Below are 20,835 nucleotides of genomic sequence, written 5' to 3' on the forward strand. Positions count from 1 at the left end.
ATCTCATTGAAACTTTGCTTCAGCTGGTAAAGTGAGCTCTAGATAACTTTTATCACATATTGCTAATTTAGTGCAAATGTGCATGGATATTCATACAACATTCATTACTCTATACTTAATAAATAATTGTTTGCTACAATATAACATTTAAAATTTTAGTGAGTCTAATACTATGAACTAACGTAATACAGCAATATTAAGGGTGAATAATTAATAATTTTAAATAATGTTACTATGAATTATAATCATAATTGCCACCTTTATATGTCCACATTTTAGTTTTCTATGAAGCATCCTTCAAAACACAAGACCTTTAGGTTTTTGCTTTCGTTTAAGTTGAGGAATGTTACACACTCTAGTTTTAGTTGCAAGGCCTACCTTGCAAATTTAGACTTACAAATTATTTTTTTTTAATGTCAACCATATGTTTTTGGAAAAGACTTCATTTGTCATGTATGAACAAGGAACATGGCTCTCCTAATTAAAAAGAATCTATGGTATAAGGAGGTGAACAAAGAAATTATTTTTAAATAGCTTAGGATTTTTTCCCCAATGAATCACCTATCCCTGTATCACATCCTACACGGTTACTAAGTCCTGAGTCAGTATCCCCGACTCCTGCGAAGGGACATCAGACTTCTTTGCCAAGTGCTCTTGGGTAGGCATACAGGCTACTCACTTCCCGAAGTCTGCTTATCTTCCTTCTAAACACGTTCTGTTTCTGAGAGAGTCAGGAAGAGACATTGGAGCCAAATTGTCTAAAATCATCAGTTGATCATTTCAGTATCAAAAACGTGATTGAGATAACTGTACACTAATCGTATGCCTTGTGAATGCTGGTGCCTTATAACCTCTAGCACGCGAATGGTCTTGACAGGGGTTGCTGCATTTTATGAAGGTGGAATAACACCAGCATCTACTTTTTAGGGAGAAAGTGGGAAACTGTGAAGACAAAGTAACTACAATGCTCTGCTGCAAATTCTACAATAACCCCAGCCCTCTAATCCACTGTCAACTGAAGTGGGTGGCTGGATAAATGGAACCCCACCACCATTTTAGAAGAATGGACTTCACAGAACACTGTAATTTCCAGATGGTTCTAGTTTGGGACAGTGTGACACTCACACTTATTTCCTAGTGTGCTTCCATTCTCTTGGGTTTGCAACCAACTTACCAATAATAATAATACACTGTGCGCTGCTCATGAAGCCTAGGAAGGCCACTTGTATTATTGCAGTCAGATTATTAAAGTGACTCTTGAATCAGGGAAATTAAAATAATTAGTAGTTCTATGAAAATTGTGTTGACATCTGGGGAATGAACCCATCATGGAGACTTCCTGAGGGGGAAAAAAAATGTGTCAGCAAAGGAGATAGCAAGAAAGCTGTAAAATGCTGAGAAAATGTTCCACAATTCCATGAGGCCTCTGTATTAAGTTGTAAATGCTAGAAGTTTGTCTTAAGTTCACCTAAACCTAAATTTTATGAACAATTATTTTTTGAATTATAAAATATCCAAATAAATGTGCACATATTTATTTTAGATTAAAAAATACCTACGTTGCATTTAAAAATATTTGCTTGTCAGATAACTTTTGAAATCTGGGTTCAATTCACAGTGTCTTGGCAGAAAGTTTTTTGTGTCTAATGGTATTTTGCCTATACAATAGAAACTCTAAGATGTAGCTTTAAAGCCATGACAGCTGGGGAGATGACACACAGTTAAGAGCAGTTGCTCTCTTTCAGAGGACTCACATTCAGTTCTCAGGAAGCCGGTCAGGTGGCTCACAAGCACCTTTAGCATCAGTAGAAGAGTATCTGTCACCCCCTCCTGGCCGCTGTCTGCAACTGCACTTAGGTGCACATACCCATACAGACCACACATACACAGATAATTTAAAATAAAATCTTTAAAACCATGAGTGGAAAGATCAAGATGAAGTGCGCGGAACTGGATATGCAGTGGCTTTGAAACAGTTAGATGCCTCAGACAGCCTAGAGAGGCAGAAGGCAGAAAGTGACCAGTGTGATTTCAGCAGAAGGCACTGTTCACTTCAAAACAGTGAAGAAGAGACACTCTCCCACAGGAAAGGGATGCCTGCGAAAGGGAAAGAGGAAGTCTGGAGTATGCATAGGAGGTTTGCGGAATGAGAAGTTAAATACAATGGCCGGGACTGCCTATGTGTAAGCTTACAGTTTCTCCCTCCTTGTAGCGTCTGCTCTGTTAAGGCAGGCTATCTTGGGAGACAGGCTGACATGCTGATAATGGTTTGAGCAAGGGCAGTTATAACCTCATAAGAACTCTATTTTTACAATAGATGCTCTTTATAGTTCCAAACCCTATAAAAGTTATAAAATGGAGTGGAAGCGTCGATCTTCTCATAGCCTTTTTTTTGCTGAGAAGGGTCTTTATAAGGAGGAGGTATACCTGTTCAGGGGGTCAGGAAGAGGGGGTCCTCTGGTCTTTTATTAGGAGGAGAGTTTTAACTTGACCTTCTGTGATGGATCACACCATTGCTGTCACGTATCCTTGGAGAAACATTTGAGAAATAATTAGTAAAGGTATGGAAACAGATAATTTGGTCACAGAGCAAAACAAGGTGGAGAGGAGGGGAAAGAGCAGAGAGACAGGAGAGGCAGAGGTAGGGAGCGAGCGCGGGTGAGAAGAAGTAAGTGTGGCGTTGATTGAGGGTGTGAGTGACTAGTCCTCCTGCCAGGAGTACAGCACCAAAGTGAGTCAGGAGAAGTGTCGGAACTACGGAGCATTAAAGGAAGGGAACAGGAGAAAAATAGAGGACCCAGGTAAAGAATTATATCTCACCCCAGGTCAAAGAGATAAAGGTCCTTAGCAACCAGACTTTCTCCATAGCATTTGAGAGGGTTTGTTTGTTTGTTGTTTTTTATCAGTTTTTGTTTGTTTTGTTTTGTTTGTATGAGGAATAAATGAAGCTGTTGTACAGTGAGAGTCAGGAGATTGTATGTGGAACATTCTGTTCAGGTGTAAGGGGAAGTACAGTATGTGAAACATTGAAAACACAGAGGAAAAACGCAAGAGTCTGGTTAAGAAGGAAGGAGGAAGTGACCAGGGGGCGGAGCCAGAGTGGGAGAGAATGCAAAGGTCATACATAGGAGGGTGAATTGTTTGTCTGGTCCCTGTGTCTTTGGGACCCATTTCAAACCAGCTAAAATCCTTCGGTGCAGAAACAGCAACAGTTATGGAGGCAGGTACAAGTCTCACCCTGAGCAGTAGTCAGGTCTAGTTCTACAGAACGGCAGCAGCCAAAAGATCGAGTTGGTCCTGACAGATGGTCAGCTGATCTGAAATTTCCTGAAGGCATTTTGAGAGAGAGCTGATGGGGCAGAGGTGATAATTGGTGCAGAGAAGGCTTCAGTCCAGATGGCCGAGTTCTGAGTACTGAAAGCACGCCTGGAGCAGCAAGAGGAGGGATGAGTTAGATGTACCGCAGCCTGTGATTGGTCCCCCTCTCAGACAACCTGCTCTTAAGGGTTTGTGGGCATGGACCTGTCTTAATGGCTTCAGGCTGACAAAAGGGACAGTGTAGGAAGATCAACTGCAATAGTGCCTCACAGGATGGTCCCTCTAAGGGGCCCATAGTAAAATTTCACAGATGGCTAAGGTCCAGAGCACGAGACAACTGTTTGGTGATAGCAGATTTTCTTGGAGCATTCTATGTGGGAGAGAGAATATTTGTAAATATCTAAAAGTGAAATCATTGGTGCTATTATAATTTTACTGAGGGCATAGTTAAGAGAAGAGTTTGGGCATTTCTGTCCTTATTAGAGGAATAGAACAGACAAGAAAACCATGGTTAAAAAAAAATCTTCGGCTAGCTTTTCCATAGACATTAGCAGGATGATTTTTTGTCCTTATTTTCTGGTCACCATTATTGATCATAAAGATGTAAGACCATTTATTGTGTTAAAGAGCTTGAGACATTTTTCATTGTCCAGCATAGGCTCAAAATCATCTACTGAGTCTTTCACAGTTGTTTCAGCTTTGTGTGAAACATTAAGAGTTTGACGAAAAATATCTGATTCGACTTAAGGCTCACTCCATGAGATAGAACCCATATCTGACATTGCTTGGGTGACCAAAAACTTGAGACTAGAAGCCCAAGGATGTAAGGTATTACCAAGTGCTACTGCTCTAAAATAAATAAATAAAATATAAGTAGCAATGGAGTTGACTCCTAAAGCTATACTCACAGATCAGTGCCTTGCCTAGCAGCTGTCATAGAAGCTTCCTCCTTCAGCAGCTGAAAAAAAAAATGTACCCATGGACGGATGTTATACAGAGAATGAGAGACCTCAGAAATGTTCAGCTCTAAACCAATGTTTCCATCAAATCTCTCTATCAGGGCTCATGGAACTCTGCAGAAGAGGAGGCAGAGCGTTCTAGCACACATATTATGTTTTCATAGGATTCCTGAATATGCCAGTGGGTGGGTCTCTGTGTTTATGTTTCCTGTGCCCTCCCTTGGCCCCCCTTTCTTCTGTTTGCTTTGTTCTATTCGGATGCACTGGCTTTTGTTTCCTCTTATTTTATTTCCTTATTATCTATTTAGGTTCCTATTTGGTTTCTAGTGAGAGACAGAAAGCAGGTGGATTTGGATGGGAGGGGAGGGGCTGGGAGGAGAAGGAGGAGAATCTGTAATCTAGATATATTATCAGATCAAGAGCTATTTTCCAGAAAAGGGAAAATGTGTGAAAAAAATTTAACAACATGATTAACATAAGGGTTTTTTTTTTGTTTGTTTGTTTTTCGGGTTTTGTTTTTTTTTTTGTTTTTGTTTTGGTTTTTGGTTTTTGGTTTTTGTTTTATTTTTTGTTTTTTGTGTTTTAAAGTAAGGCTAAGTTAATCTGTACAGTAGCTGACTAGGCTGGAACCTGTGCCAGGATTCTGTAGAAAAAGAAGGCAACTGTAATTATCTGTCAGTCTCCTACATAAGGAGCAAACACCAGAAAGGTTTTTTGAGAAATGTCAGTGAAATTCAGCATCTGGTTCACAATTTCAAAGAGAAATAGAATACCCAAAAGACATTTGGATTGTTGTAAGACTGAACCCATTGATGTACGTATACATAACCAGTTTTTATGTGTATGTCTACAGATGGGGGCAGACAACTTAAAAAGATTAATTGTCTTTTCTTATGAAGACATAAAGTTGCCAATATTACAAGTACCTGTAACCTAGAGGCCATCAAGCAGAAAACCATGAAAATATAAAGAATCTAAGCTTAGTGGGACAAAACAAAAGTAGAATAGACAGAAGACAAAGGAATTACAAGAATGGAAAGACCATCCTAGCTCAGTCACAGAAAGCAGGAACCCAGATGAAACAGTGGGGTTTCTCAGTAGAAACAGAAGGCCTAGGATACTGTGCAGCCACTGCCACTATCTCTAGTCTCCCTCTAAGACACACAGGCAAGGGACAGAGAAAAGTTAGCTTGCATGTGGAAACTTGCCCTGCATTCCCTGATCATTCTAAAATGGGCTCCAGATTCACTCACTGGTCCTGGACTCACTGGTTGGCAGGCCTGATGGTATGTCTGGGGGCTTACTAGGTGTAGAGAAGTAGGCGGGTCTGCCCAGTTATGTGTTTCACTTCCTGCTCCATGGCTCTTGCAGCTACTTTGTGACAGACTGTCATAGTTGAGACATTTTCTTGACTTTATGGCTCCTCCCAGGGGGCAGGAGAGCACTTGGGGGAAAGGGGAATAGGAGTTTGGCCTCTGGGAATGAATGCAAGTAGGAGCTAAGTGCCAGAGATGAAAGGGTTAAGTTGGGTCTTCTGTGGTTGGTATGGGAAGGTCTTTGAACCATTCTCCATTATGCCTTATGAATTTATCTAACTCAGTTCAGATACTAAAATTGAAAGTTTAAAATTTGCACTGACAGTTGCACAGTATGTATTAAGGTGAGATTATAATGAAGAGCTGAACAGAAGTTGCTGGTCTGAGGTCTCCCACAATAGAGTGCCTTTACATTAACCTACAGACAGGGTAAAGGGCTGTCCTTTGGCACAGACAATTTGGAACTCACAGTGGGTGTGGAACCAAGACCATAACAGGTCTCACAGGGCCCAAGAAGAGTTTCCAGAACTCTCAACTGAGTGAGGCTCCAAGAAGTCATATAAGTCTTCCAGTGCTTTTGATAGAATGAATCTCAAGATGAGACAGAGGGGTTTCCTGTGAGCCCCCAGACCTAACCAGGTCAACTATGAGTTTGGTTCCATAAGGTACCTTGTCTTGACATTTTGGCTGTGGTGGATTCATGGTCTGGCCTAATAGAGAAAGAAAGGGCTGAAGAGGTCAGACTGTGCCAGTGAAATGGAGTGAAATGAAAATATACGAAGGAAGATAAGTGTTTATATATGTTCATATATATTCCACATATATGTGTATATATGTATGTATATTCATATATATATGCATATATGTATATGAATGATAGTTGATGGAAAAGAGACGTTCTTGAGATGATGGAAGGGTCTGAGCAGACTCTGATAGGTTTAACTGGTGTAATGGTGATTCCTGGTTGTCAACTTGACTACATGGGCTACAGTACAGAATTGGAGGGCTCACCTGTGATCCAGATCTTGAGGCTAGAAAATACAACTTTCTGACCTGGATCTTAGCATGGAGATCTTGAGGTATAGTGGCCATGAAAAGCTTAGGCCCAGGCAAAGTAGTACATGCCTTTAATTCCTGGAGACTAAGGCAAGATTTCTCAGTTCAAGGTCAGCCTGAGACAAAGCAAGTCCAAAATCCCTTTAATCTGGGCCATAACTTCTGCTGGAGATCTATATAAGGACATTGGAATAAAGAAGATTCATTCTTCTTCATCTGCTTGCATTTATTTGCCAGCACATCTGTTGGAAGCTACTTCCACTGAAGACCAGCTGAAACAACTAGTCTTGTGGGACTTAGTAACTACTAGATTCTTGGACTTTGCATTCACAGCTGTCCATTGTTGGGTTAGTTGGACTACAGACTATAAGTCATCACAATAAATTCCCTCAATATAGAGAGACATTCCTTAAGTTCTGTGACTCTAGAGAACTCTGACTAATACAACTGGACTGAGCAAAGATGCAAACTAAGCATAGTCATCAGAGCCAGAGCCATTGTTGGACTTGAGGGACTTGGGACCACTGGGAAGGGCCCAAGGTTTAAACAAGGTGATTACAGGTGGGAAGAGAGAGAATGGTGAGACCAATGAATGGCTGTCTGTAAGAGACAGATGGTCCCACCAAGCTCACTGGGGCCCAGAACTGTGTTCATACAGAATGATGACTAAGACCCAAAGACAGAGGCCCCATCTACAGAATGTGTGCCACATATGGAGGCAGAGGCCACAAAGACCAGAGTCCTAGAGAGGGATTCTGTTTAGCCTGTACAGTGAGCTTGGCAGGTGTCTCTGTTCCTGGAAGAATGAATCCCAAGAGTAGAAATAAACTGTAAGGATGTCAAAGGGTCCCAGAAAGAAGCTTCGGAGTCACATGTTGGGGGAGAGAGGGGAATGTGGGCCCAGATGTCATTCTGAGTTTTGGCATCAAATGTTAGATGTCTGGGGCAGGTTAAAGAGACAGACAGCAGGAAGAGAGGAGACTGGTGTGACCTCGGGAGAAAGGTTGTTTGTTTCAAAACAGTGAAGAGCAGTCTCCCAAGGGAAAGGGATTTCTGTTGGAAGGGAAGAGGATGCCTGGAGTTTTCATACGTGATTTTGGGAATGAGATGTTAAATGCAATGACTGGGCCTGCCTATGTAAGCTTACAGTTTCTCCTTCCTTGTATTGTCTGCTCCATCAAAACGGGTTATCTTGGGAGACAGGCTGACACACTGATAATGGTTTGAGCAAGGCCAGCTCATTCATAAGAATTATGAATTAGAATTCATAAGAATTCTACTTTTACAACCAAGACGCTCTATGGAAAAGCCTATAAACTGTAGTGTCAGCCTCATTTGAACCGCTTGAGGTTTTGTTTAAATTACATGTGTTTATTCTTCAACTGTGTATTAAGGTGTGATTGGGTGAGCATGCACTAAGAAGGCAGAGGATGGCCGTAGAGTTGCTTCTCTCCTACTTGAACATGCATTCTGGGAATGGAACTCGGGTCACCAGGCTTTATTCCAGAATTGGCTGGGCTAGCTGAGTGACCACCCTACCCCATATACTAGTGACTTTTACATCACCATGACAAAATACTTCACCGAAGCCACTTAACTGAGGAGCAGTTTATGGAATACAACGCATTACGATAGGGGAAGTTATGGCAATTAAAATTGCATCTTTGACAGTAGTAGGCATTTGAGACAGTGGCTTGCTTGAATCCTGATAGAGAGAGAAACAGACAACCATACCCGGAGTACGGCCACGCTACCACCACTATGGATCATGCCCTGCCAGCCAGCAAACTATGGTGTCCCAAAGGCTCTACAACTTCACAGCCTCCCCATTCAGTGCCATTAGCTAGAGTCAAGAGCAAAGATGGGTCCTAGGACAGTAACTTATGGGGGCATTTTAGATGCAAACCGTAGCACATATGCATGAGTTTTACAGTATTAATAGACAGAGTAGGACCCGAAAAACAGTCACAACACACCGCTTTCCTTGAACGGAGTACCTGAAATTCACAAGGAAACCCTTTCACATGAATGTAGAAATGAAAATTTATTAGAAATTACCGCAGGAAATAAAAATATATTACCTGTTCAGTGAGACACTGCCTAGCTGATTTAAAATATGTGGTGACTCATGTAAAACTCTGCCCGTGTCCCTAACAATTAGAAAATAAGCATTTCTGAAACCAGTGACATGGCTCTGCTGGTAGTGGTCCTTGCCCCAAGCCTGGACTTTGTTAGGGATCACATGGTAAAAGGAGAGAAATCCCTCCTGCTAGTTTTCCTCTGACTTATAAATATATTCTATAGCATGCATATAATTTCTCTCTCTCTCTCTCTCTTTCACACACACACACACACACATTAAAGAAAAGAAACATCCATTTCTTCCCAAAGTTATACTTAACATTTCAGGAGGATAAAATATGAGCAATTTTATTCTCAACTAAAACCAAAGTATTTAATAATAGAATTCAATAGAGCTTACATGTTTTGCTGTCTAATGTTGGGGTGTGATTTTTAATTTAATCTTTCCAACTACTAAAACATAGAGGGAAATGCAATAAAATGTTTGGGTAGTTTTGATACCATCAAAAAGTACTTTGAGAGCCAGGCGTGGTGGCACGCACCTGTAATCCCAGCACTCGGGAGGCAGAGGCAGGTGGATTTCTGAGTTCGAGGCCAGCCTTGTCTACAAAGTGAGTTCCAGGACAGCCAGGGCTACACAGAGAAACCCTATCTCGAAAAAAAAAAAAAAAAGTACTTTGAGGACAGAAAGATAGCTCTGTGGATAAGCTGTTTACAATGCAAGCACGAGGACCTGAGTTTTGAAATCTAGCACCCACATAAAAAGCTGTCTCTTGTGAGGCTACACCGGGGCCTAGCAAACACAGAAGTGGATGCTCACAGTCAGCTATTGGATGGATCACAGGACCCCCAATGGAGGAGCTAGAGAAAGTACCCAAGGAGCTAAAGGGGTCTGCAGCCCTATAGGTGGAACAACAATATGAACTAACCAGTACCCCCAGAGCTCGTGTCTCTAGCTGCATATGTATCAGAAGATGGCCTAGTCAGCCATCAGTGGAAAGAGAGGCCCATTGGACTTGCAAACTTTAGATGTTTCAGTACAGGGGAGTGGATGGGTAGGGGAGTGAGGGGGGAGGGTTTGGGAGACTTTTGGGATAGCATTGGAAATATAAATGAGGAAAATACCTAATAAAAAATTTAGAAAAAACAAAAACAAACAAACAAACAAAAAAAAAACGCTGGGTGAAATGTCTGCAACCCCAGTGTTGAAAGCCAGGGGCAGGAGGGTTCTGAGTGCTTGCTGGCTAACCACTCTAGCTGAAAGCATGAGTTCCCAGTTCAGTGAGATATGCTGTCTCAATAGCTGAAAGCATGAGTTCCCAGTTCAGTTAGATATGCTGTCTCACAAACAAAAAGTAATGTAGAATGTGATGAAGGAAGACACCTGACGTCAACCTTTGACCTCAAGGGTGCTCTTACACACATAAGCAATACTCAAAGTAAGTAAGTAAATATAAATAGCATTTAAGGCAATCTCTGCCATCGGGCAGCTTTTCTCTCATGGCACAGTCATAGAAGCACAGAACAGACTGCTAAGAAAAAGCAAATTTATATTTTATCTTCAATTCAGATTGTATAATTCCTATCAGAAAGTGTATTTTGCTCTTTCTCTCTAATGCACACATCTAGTTATAATTAGGGACTAAATTATTATCTTTCTTTCTGGTTTTGATGCAAAGCTCCTTCCTCTAGAAAGGATGAAAAATGGCTCAGCTAAAATACACTAGAAGAGAGTCTCCCTCAGCTTTTCTGTTGAAAGCTCAATTTGCCAATGATTACTATTTATGTACACAAAACAAAGACTATGCTTTACCCATAAAAAAGTGTTGGGAAAGTACCCGTTTGCTGTTAGTGGAACGGAAGTTGGAAAACAATCATCTGGGCATGCAGCAAGTTTCATTCTGAAGTTATAGAATTCCTTATTATAAACATTAGGCAAAAGAGGTGTAAGAACTGGACGAAATGTTACTTACATGTTAAAATAGCATCCATGTGACCCCTGCCTCCCCATTTCTGTCAAAAAGTAAGAAAAGCCAAATACCCAGTGGTATGACCTTAGAGGTAAGGCTAAGTGTTGTGGGGGCAGGACAGAAAAGATGACAAGTAAACACGAGGCTGCCTCCCGTGTCCCCAATGTGAAGGCAAGAATAGCTGTTAACAGATGTCTAAGAAGCTCCACTACAGGCACAGCAGTGGGATGAGTTAAGGTGGAGTTCTTTGGGCTAGAGAATAACATTGTTACTACAGCTAGTTACCTAAAGCACTCTGTGAAGGAAAAGATGCTGGACAATGCATTTCATTCATTCATTCATTCATTCTTCATTCATTCATTCATTCTTTTATACTACCTTGAAAGAGTCATAGGTTTCCTGTGGAATTTTCATACATACTTTATTTTGGTTTATCCCGAGTCTGCTCCACTTCCCCACTTATTTGTCCCTCCCTAAATCTCCTAGAGCTCCTTTCCCTCAGATATCCTTTAGTCTCTAGAATCCCCCTTCCATTCTCATATCACATATGCTGCATTACCTAACCCATGTCCCTTCTTTAAAGCTTAGTGGCCCCTCCACCTCATGGACTCCCTCCCAGGCTTTCCTTGTGTTACCCACATTTGCTTCCACTTTGATACACATTGGTAACCATCCTATAGAGAAGCAAATGAAACATTTAGATTTTTGGATTGCAAAATCTTATGAAAATGTTCTTTCTGAATCTAGACAGCAGGAATCATCATTTTCTTTGAATCTGGAAATACTGTGGGTCTAATTGAGAAGTCTTGCTACAAAGATGCAAAATGTTAGGTGAGTTTTATAGTCTTTTATAAAAGAAGCAAAGAATCCCCCTCCCCCAAGAACTTTGCAAATCCTTTTGAGAAGGAAAGGGGATCTTGGAGAAACCCGGGGAAGGGAATTGATCTGAGACATACAACAGTGTCACTGTGGACAGTCTGTCAGGGAGAAGGGCAGAATGCCTTTGCGGTTGGTAAGAATATATCTGATGTTTGATACTCTGTGGGTTCTTCTTTCTTCCACCTTTCTCCACCCCCTTTAAGCCCTTTCAATCCCCTAACACCAGATAGGAGCTATCTAGATAGAAATAAATGGAGGCAATGTTTTCCTTAGACAACTTCCTGATGATTAGGGGCATTGACTTCCTTGGGGCAAGTTTAATCTTTGTCATCAGAATATCTAATTTCTTCTTCTTTGTGCACAATGACTTAACAAACTACAAACAACAACAACCAATGGCACCCAACCAACAACCCATCAGCCAACATCTCGCCAGCCAATAATCCACCAACCAACAACCCACCAGCCAACAACCCACCCACCTCTGCAGGGAGCCCCTAGCATTTAGAAACTCTCTGAAAATTTCTCAGAAGACCCAAATTCACACAATTGCAGGAACTATCTGCAGCTGACAAAATCACACCTCTGCTAGAGAACGAAGCAAATCATAATCACCTGGGGCAGATAGTACAAAGTAGCCCCATATCCAACACCTGATTAAAATAAAACATATTCTGTTTTTCAAAAGAGCCAAAACTTCAAAATCATCATCACACATGAACTTCCTTGATGGTTGACATATCTAACCCTCTTAAAGAATAAGCCTCAGTTTAAAGGTTTTCTTTTTAATCTGTTATCTTGCCTGTGATATTTTTATCACAATAATAGAAACTAAAGATGACCATGGAAGTATCTTTGTAAATGTTATAGTAATCTCTTCAGTATTCCATATGGAAATAGTCTGAGTGGAGTTCCTAACTTTGGGTCTATAAAGAGAAGAATCAATGTCATACAAATTAAATTACTCTGAGCTAGAGAACTCAGTTCAATGGTTCAGTGGTTAAGAGTGCTTACTGCTCTTCTAGAGGACCCACGTTTGGTTTCTGACACCCAGAGATAAACCTACAACCTCCTATAACTCTAGTTCCAGGCAACACTATGCCCTCTGGCTTTCACAGTCACTTCACTAACATCAACATGCCAATACATGTACACACATGCCTAAAACCAGCAAGAAATTAATTCCCCTTTACCACACAGCCTGCTGTGATTCAAAAGGATATTTTATTTATTTTTTATTTTGCTTTATCTTTGCTATACTACAGGAGCATATGGAGGAAGTTAACTTTTGAGTCTACTCTTGAGGGCTCAGTAGAACCCAGGGAAGGTAGTGTCCTTGATGATCCACTCATGAAGGTGGGGATCATAAAGTCCTAAAAGAGAATGTAAATATAAAGAGAAAAATACTAAGAATATCTTTTGATAATTCTCTTAACTATTTTTCAATTGTTGTGATTAAAATATCACAACCAAGATAATATATAAAAGGAAAGGTTTTAAACTGCTGCATATTGTTTAAGAGGATTAGAGTCTATTACCATTATGGTGGGGAGCATAGCAGCAGGCAGGCAGGCATGGAACTGGATCATACATTTTGATCGTAAAGCAGAAGACGGAGAGAGCTACCTGTGATTGAGAAGGGCTTTTGAAATCTTGAAGTCTGTCCCCAGTGACACACTTCCTCCAACAAGACTACCCCTCTTAATCCTTCCCAAACAGTTCTACCAAATGAGAAACAATTTTTCAAACATGTGAATCTACGGGAAGTATTCTAATTCAAATCACCACAATAATCAAATTATTTTTAGTAAGCAGTTTTTTCTTATCCTGTGCATACCTTATAAATCAGATTGCTGTTACATTTGCTCCCTGTGTGTGTTTTAATTATATGTTAAAGTATCTCTGTATGGCTATGTGTATGTGAGTGCAGGTGCCACTAGATGCCGGAGGAGGGCATCAGCCCTGGAGCTGGGGCTACAGGTTGTTGCCAGTCACCCCATATGAGTACTGGGAGTCCAACCTGATCATCCATGAGAGGAGTGCTCTAAACTGCTAAGCCATTTCTTTGTGTGAGTTTTAGACATCTCCTCCTGAGTGATTTGAGTTTCTTGTATCATTTGTTCTTCCCACCTCGAATGGGAGTGGAGAGGACATAGAAACAGATGCAGAGACAGCAAGAATCTTTTCATTAAGGCATGCTAAAATATTTTGTGCAAACTCAAGTTCATTTTTGATTTCAAGATTTCCCTACTGTTATTTCAGCATCTTTATGTTTGTCTCATGTTTCACTTTTCTGTGTACTGTCCAGTCATCCTAAACTGAGTTGTTTGTCTATAGCACACAACTTGTCCTATATACTCATGTAGTTTGCTGGGGTAATTGGTTCTAATTTCATGCCTGCCTCTCCCACCTCTGCTTGTCATAACCATCTGAAACTTGCAGTCACCACTTACGGTCTAATAGTAGCATTACTTATTTCATGCAATGAATTGCTTTAATTGGTCTCTGAAGATTTTTAATACTTGGAACAAGTCTCGGCAATGTTTCATTTTGATCTGTTTTAGAGTTATTGGTAACTGAATTTAGAAAATGAGATTGATGTTATTATATAGACTCTGGAAATAATGGAAGAAGTCAGGGCAAGAAAAACTCAAGACAAGAATGATGAGAAGCATTGGGGAGGCATCTGAGATTGGAAGGCAGGAACAGGGAAGGGCAGACCCAGAGTTCAGAAGATAGAGTTTTGGGATGTCAGATAGAGAATGGCTGCCATTGTCATATCTAAATGGAGGTGGAGTGGAACAGTTACCATGACAAATGAGTGATCCTTCTGTAAGAGAACCTCAGGAAGGTAACTATAAACAGAAAAGTGATCAGCACACAGCTTCTTCCCCTAAGGAGAATAGAAGAACCAGGCAGAGTATGTGGGTTGAAATAAAGGGACAATTGATATTTTCTATACTTTGGCAGAAAGACAAGTGCTCTCTAGCTCATATAAGCAAACATGACTCTGATATATATGTAAAATTAATTTAATTACCTTTTTAAAGGAGAATTTCATACACAATTTTAATTCTACCTTTCTCTTCTCCAACTTCTGGTATTCACTCAAAACCTCTCAAATTCATGGCCAAGAGGGAAGACTGCATTAATTGTTATGCATTTACTTATACATATGTGTACACACACACACACACACACACACACACACACACACCTGTATAACCTTCTGAGTTAATTTTAGTACTGCTTGTCTACATATGCATATGTGTTTAAAGCTGATTTAGTAATTTACAAGCTCTCTCTATCAACTAATGAATGACATTTTGTCATTGATTTTATCATCGCTGTCACTATCATCATCGACTTTAAATAAAGCTACACTGAGTATGGAGGTAAAGTCTCTTATTCCGTATTCCATAGACTATGAGAGAGATTGCTGTCAATCATCTATAATTAATCTGTATTTCAAGGAAAATTGAAGATGCAGTCTGCTTGTTCTGTTGACATGAGGCAGAATCCATGGGGGTGTGTTGTTTCCAATTCTTTGTTTTTGCTTTTAATAAATACCTATCTGTAATTGTAAAAATCACAATACTTCCCTTTGGCATGAATTATTTTAATTAAAATAGAAAAAGTAACATTTAAGGGTCATGTAAGTGTACCATTAACAAGTATAGTTTCAAAAAGGCCAGTCCAATATTTCATTAGTAACTGTGTTAGAATCTCACCCTTAAGATTTAACTGAAAAGAAAATTCAGCATTTTCCAAAGTTGCTCCATCTTACAAGGTTAATGTGTGTGGCTGAGTCAATTTAACACAGTAGAAAACCCAAAAGTGTATCAGTATTATTTCAAAAAGACGGCATATCTGTATTGCAAACATTATAAAAATAAACCTTGGTAGGCTAGAGAGATGGGTCAGTGTTGGAGAACCGTTGGTGTACTTACGGAGGATCTGAATTCTGCTCCCAGGAGCCATGTCAGGATGGATTACAACATCCGCTAACTCCAACTCCTGAGTATGTGGGCGTCCTCCTATGTCCTACACAGGGACTGCAGTGATGTGCACAGACCCACACATAGACACATAGACATATCCATAATTAAAATTAACTTTTACATAAATGAATTTTCCACCTGTAGAAGTAATGTTAGTCAGGCCCTGTGATCCACCAAATCTTTAGATGACTATTCACTTGTAGAAAAATTACCAAGTTATAAAATCTGTATCTATCTGAAGAATGTTCCCAGAGACCTTTAAACTATACATATGCCATAAATTGGAAAAAAACTGTCTGCATATTATAAACTCCAAGCAATTAAATTAAAAATATTGTATAAGAATGTGTCCATATGAATAATTGTTTAATTTTGTAGTTCAGCATAAACTATTTTAACATATGTTACTACTGTCCTTAGTTATTGGTAGCACATTTGGGAGAATCCAGACCAACACATATTTTTACAGAAAATATTCATCAAAAATTAACATTTAAAATACATGTTTTATAACTATTTTTTCAATTTTGATATTTTGTTTTGGACTTTTGTACACTTACATAATGCATTTTAATCATTTTAGCAACATTTCTTGAGTCATCTGCAGGGTCTTGTCAAAGCATGGGACATAATTGTATCTCCTTGAATTTGTAACTGATAGTAAAACAATTGGTTTGTAATTGGGATGATGGTAATAAAAACTGAAGATGAATGTTATGTCACAGTTTATAATTATTATTTACTTTTTAAATCATTGTGGAGTTACATGCATATGAGTTCACTGCCTGAAAAAGCCAGAAGAGTGTGTTAGGTCCACTTAAGAAGGATATGCCCCAGTACAGGGGAACACCAGGGCCAAGAAGTGGGAGTGGGTGGTTAGGGGAGCAGGAAGGGAGAAGGGTACAGGGAACTTCTGGGATAGCATTTGAAATGTAAATAAAGAAAATATCTAATAAAAAATAAAAGAAGGAATGGTTGTGAACCTCCATGCAGGTGGTGGGAAATGGACTCGGGTCCTTCACAAGAAGAGCAAGCACTTCTATCTACTGAGCCATCTCTCCAGCTTAAGAGCAGCTTAATTAATTAAGATAAATAAAAATCTTAATTTTAATGCTTATGTGTACCAGGTGTTATCTTGAAAGTTTTTCATGCATTAAAATGTTTAAAAAATGTAGTCAATGTAAAAATGAATAAGAATGCAAGAAACTTTCACAGATCAAAAGTGATATAAGCAAGAGGTATGAATGCACCCTGGTTTGAAGGGATTGTTCTATTAAAATAAACTAAAATATTAACAGAGTCTCATTTAGTGATCAATAGTGTTATTAGATTATACATCAAATATTCATGAGATGGCTATACACCACACACTTGTATTGCCTGGTTTGGATAAGTATATAAATGCCAACATCTCTCCATGATGTAAATTACATAAGATTTTACATTCCCAATATGTAAAATTTTGATGTTTATTTGCATATATTAACAAGATTAACTAAATGTCATTAGATTGGGAAGATTTTTAGAGGCTAGCTAAGGGTTCTGTAACGTGTAACGTGGTTACTGTGCCTTCTTTCTTTTCTTTTCTTTCTTTCTTTCTTTCCTTCTTTTCTTTTCTTTTTCTTTCTTTTTTTTTTTTTTTGAGCTCACTGTGTTGACAATTAGCACAGCTAGTAGAATATGTTGTGGTTAGGCTAGTATTGACAAGGGTTAGAACCTAGACTCATCTGGGAGATGATCCTTTTATGATGCCAGGAGAGGGATATTGTGAGCATTCTAATTGCAACTCAAAGAGCTTCCCAGTGTGGATGGACCTCACCGGGCTGAGATCCCAGAGTGTACAGCAGTAAAAGGTAGTTGAGCAGCAGTGAATTCATGCTTTCTGTTTCCTGATTATGGATGTCATGTGACCAGTCACTCTAAGCGCATATTGCCTTGACTTCTGTGCACCTTGCAGTGTCCCTTAAGTGTATTTTATCAGAGTATCATAGCAATAGAAAAAAGACAATACCACCACATGGGTTATTTGAAAAAGGTAATTCCAGGAAACAACTTTGTATATTTAATGTGAACTTTCCCCTTTGTCACAAATGGGTTAGTTTATACTTTTGCCCTATTTACTGTATCTCTTACAGCCCAACGCTCAATATTAACCTTGTAAAGCTAGGAATATTGTTTTTCATAACTCTATGGCTAATTATTACTAAGAATTTATTTTTTCAACTGACATAAAAGCATTCAAATTCAAGTACAGAGCTAAACACATCTTTCCCATTTTGCTTTGCTGTGGTACGTCCAGTTTTGTTTCTATGGTGTTTCTGTCTAGTTTTGGACACAACACCCTGAAGTAACTCCTAAGAAGACATTCTCCAGCTACTAGATTGTCTTCAAAAACATAATTTCATAGTTTTATTAAATAACTAGCCCACATTTAATTATTCTTCACTGCTACATTTTTTTCTCTTATTCTCCCAGGTTAGACTGCAATTATAGCCCTTGGCTATTCTTATCCAACCTTCAAAACATTTTTACTTTATTTTTATGTTTCACATTAATATCCTGCTCTGAGACAGAAGATGCAGCCATCACATACATGTTTATCCTGCCACAAATCATCTTTTCAACAATTGCTCAGAAAAGCGTTTCTACCTGTTTTGTTCTTTCTTTATGCATTTCTTTTTGCAATTTCAGGGTGATCTGTTTATATTGAAATTACATCTAACTCTATTACCTGTGTTTGGACATGGAAATTTATTTCACAAAGCTTAAAAGCAATAATCCTTACAGCCTCAGACTGCCAGCTTTGCTTCCTGAGGGAAAGTATTTGAATATATTGTTTGCATGTGAAACCACTGATTTCTCATCCTTCTTTGGGATTCACTGAATACATAAAAAATGCTTGGTCATACCCCTTATGTTTTTGTAAAAGGAAGAGTTTTGTCTGGTTTGTTTGCTTTTGTTTTGTTTTGTTTTTGAGACAGGGTTTCTTTTTGTAGCGTAGCTGACCAGCTCTGTATTCAGTAGATCAAGCTGGCCTCAAACTCAGATATCCAGCCTACTTGACAAGAGAAGTTTGTTTGTTTGTTTGTTTTTGTAGCTCTTTATTACAGTTCAACATGTTTTTGTAGAATTTTTGTTTTTGTTGTATGAGCAATAAGGAATGAAATACAGTTTTGGTGAAGCTATTTTTACATGAAAAGAGACCTTTGCAGCTAAAGATAATCTATTTAATAGCAAAAGTAGCAAACTCACAAATTCTCTGAATGTTAATGACATGGAATTTATAGAAAGCACAGGGTTTAGTTCTTAATGATTTGAATATTACTTACATTAGGAAATTACAGCATGAGGGATTTCATGTTGAAGGGCTTGCCTTATAGACGTGTTCTCAGCTGTGCATTAGCAGTTCATTCTAATTCTTGTGACTTTTACTTCATTAAAATTATATCCACCTAGGTTTACGACCCAATGCCATTTTAAGAGAAGAAAGAAGAAAAAAGGTAATGATAGCTGAAGATTTACTAGTGACAGTCATTTTCAAACCATTTTAGCATGTCTTCCCCTTCTCTCCTTCCCATCCTGCTGCAATAAAATGTTCCACAGGAGCTGTCCAAAATGGCGGCTCCTGTCAAAATGGTGGCACCATAGCATCTCCTCAGCCTGCTGCCTTCACAGGAGCTATCTAAGATGGCCCACCACCTCCTTTCCTGCCTCCGATGTAGCTGGCCCTCAAGAGCTGTCCTCAGTGGTGACCTTTCCTGCTTCAGCCTACTACCAACATGAGATATCCGTGGTGGTAAGTCCCTCTTTCCTGCCTCAGCCTACAGCTTTCTTGAAGCACCACTGCAGGAGCTTTCCCACAGGAGCTGTCCACAGTAGCACCTCAGTAGCAGCATCTCCTAACCCCAGCAACCATACAGAGATGGTGCTTCAGCAAATGCTGGCTTCAGCCAGGAAGGAATTCCTACCCTAACCCATGGTCCAGATGCAGTGAAAAGGGAGTGGGGGGAAAAAAACTTCCACCAATCTGTGAGCAGTAAAACCCACCAAACCCTGACCATCCCACAAAACCCACCAATCCCTGAGCAGGAAACCCACCAATATTTCAATAGGAAAATCCACCAATCCCTGAGCTCCCTCAAGCTCAGGACTTGACATCCTACCAATCCTCACTCTGGAAATCTCTGTCCTGAGGAGCTACACTCCCTCATAAATCCTATGTAAGCACTGCTTCTTTGTGCAATTCTCTGCTGTCTGCTCCCATGAGCAAAAGGCAACTATCTCTGGATTTGTCCCTCTATACTGTGTACCCTCCAACAAATCTCTATCATAAGATTTTTTTTTTCTGCCTGGTGTAAGAAATGAAGGGAAGGAGCAAGGCTGAAGATCCTCAGCTCAGCTGGGGATACCCTCTCTTGGAAGCTTCAGTGCCTCTGCTGAGGAGGTTTCGTCTCAGAGCTATGTGCTCCCATGTCTCAGGATGCCTTCCACTGGATCACTGTCCCACCTCAGAGCTGTATGGTTACTGAGATCCTCTGACTCAGGATGCTCTTCCACTGAGATACCTTATTCTCTCAGAGCTGTATGGTTCCTGAGATGTAAGGTCCCAGAATACCCTTGCATCATAACAGAAACACTTACAATACCTCACCCAGTTCATTTCAGTATTTCATTGTAAGCACTTTCTTCTATGAAGACTGCTGTCATTTGGATATCTTATGTCCCTGACAGGTTCCCTTATGGGGAGTTCATTCTGCAGGGAATGGTGCTGAACCAGTGGAACCATTCAGATGTAGGGCTTAAAGGATGATAATAACAGGTCACGGGAGCTGCACCCTGATCAATGGACTGTTGCTGTACTTCAGGAACAGGTTGCTTCTATAGTAGACTTGTTTCCATGGGAACAGAATGTTATAAAATAATGAGCCAGGTCTTTTGGTACTCTCTCTCTCTTCCTTGCCACACTCAAGTGAATTCTGCCTGTGGACTTTCCCTTGACTCTTTTTCTATGTGAATACTCAACCAGGGTTCTAACCAGCTTGCCAGGACTACAATATCTCCACCCCAACCCCCAGGCACCAAACTTATGAAGAAAATAAAATAGTTAATTTTATGAAGAAATTAGTCTTAGGTATTCTGCTATAGAAAGGCAAAATGAACACACATAAATAAAATATTAAAATATATCCAAGCTTATTAATGTCTGTTAAGAGAAGATTTGGCAAATATTTTAAAATTCCTTTTGCCTTTAATG

The 20,835-nt window shown here is 39.7% G+C and overlaps 2 long non-coding RNA genes across 3 annotated transcripts in view; one reads left to right on the forward strand and one right to left on the reverse strand.

The window, feature by feature from the left end:
• The window catches only part of Gm26861, a 314,369-nt gene that overhangs the window by 177,831 nt on the left and 115,703 nt on the right, over positions 1–20,835 (forward strand). The window lies entirely within an intron of this gene.
• On the reverse strand, positions 1,895–20,430 carry Gm36525. Of its 2 annotated transcripts, XR_873123.1 has the most exons (7): positions 20,228–20,430; positions 18,911–19,033; positions 15,531–15,635; positions 4,227–4,276; positions 3,238–3,426; positions 2,428–2,528; positions 1,895–2,097 (listed from the first exon to the last, which is right to left on the reverse strand). It is a non-coding gene; the product is annotated as a predicted gene, 36525 (long non-coding RNA). The 2 variants fall into 2 exon arrangements; XR_001780859.1 differs by lacking the exon at positions 15,531–15,635.

The sequence above is a fragment of the Mus musculus genome, chromosome 13 (assembly GCF_000001635.26).
Source record: "Mus musculus strain C57BL/6J chromosome 13, GRCm38.p6 C57BL/6J".
In the NCBI taxonomy this organism is placed as follows: Eukaryota; Metazoa; Chordata; class Mammalia; order Rodentia; family Muridae; genus Mus; species Mus musculus.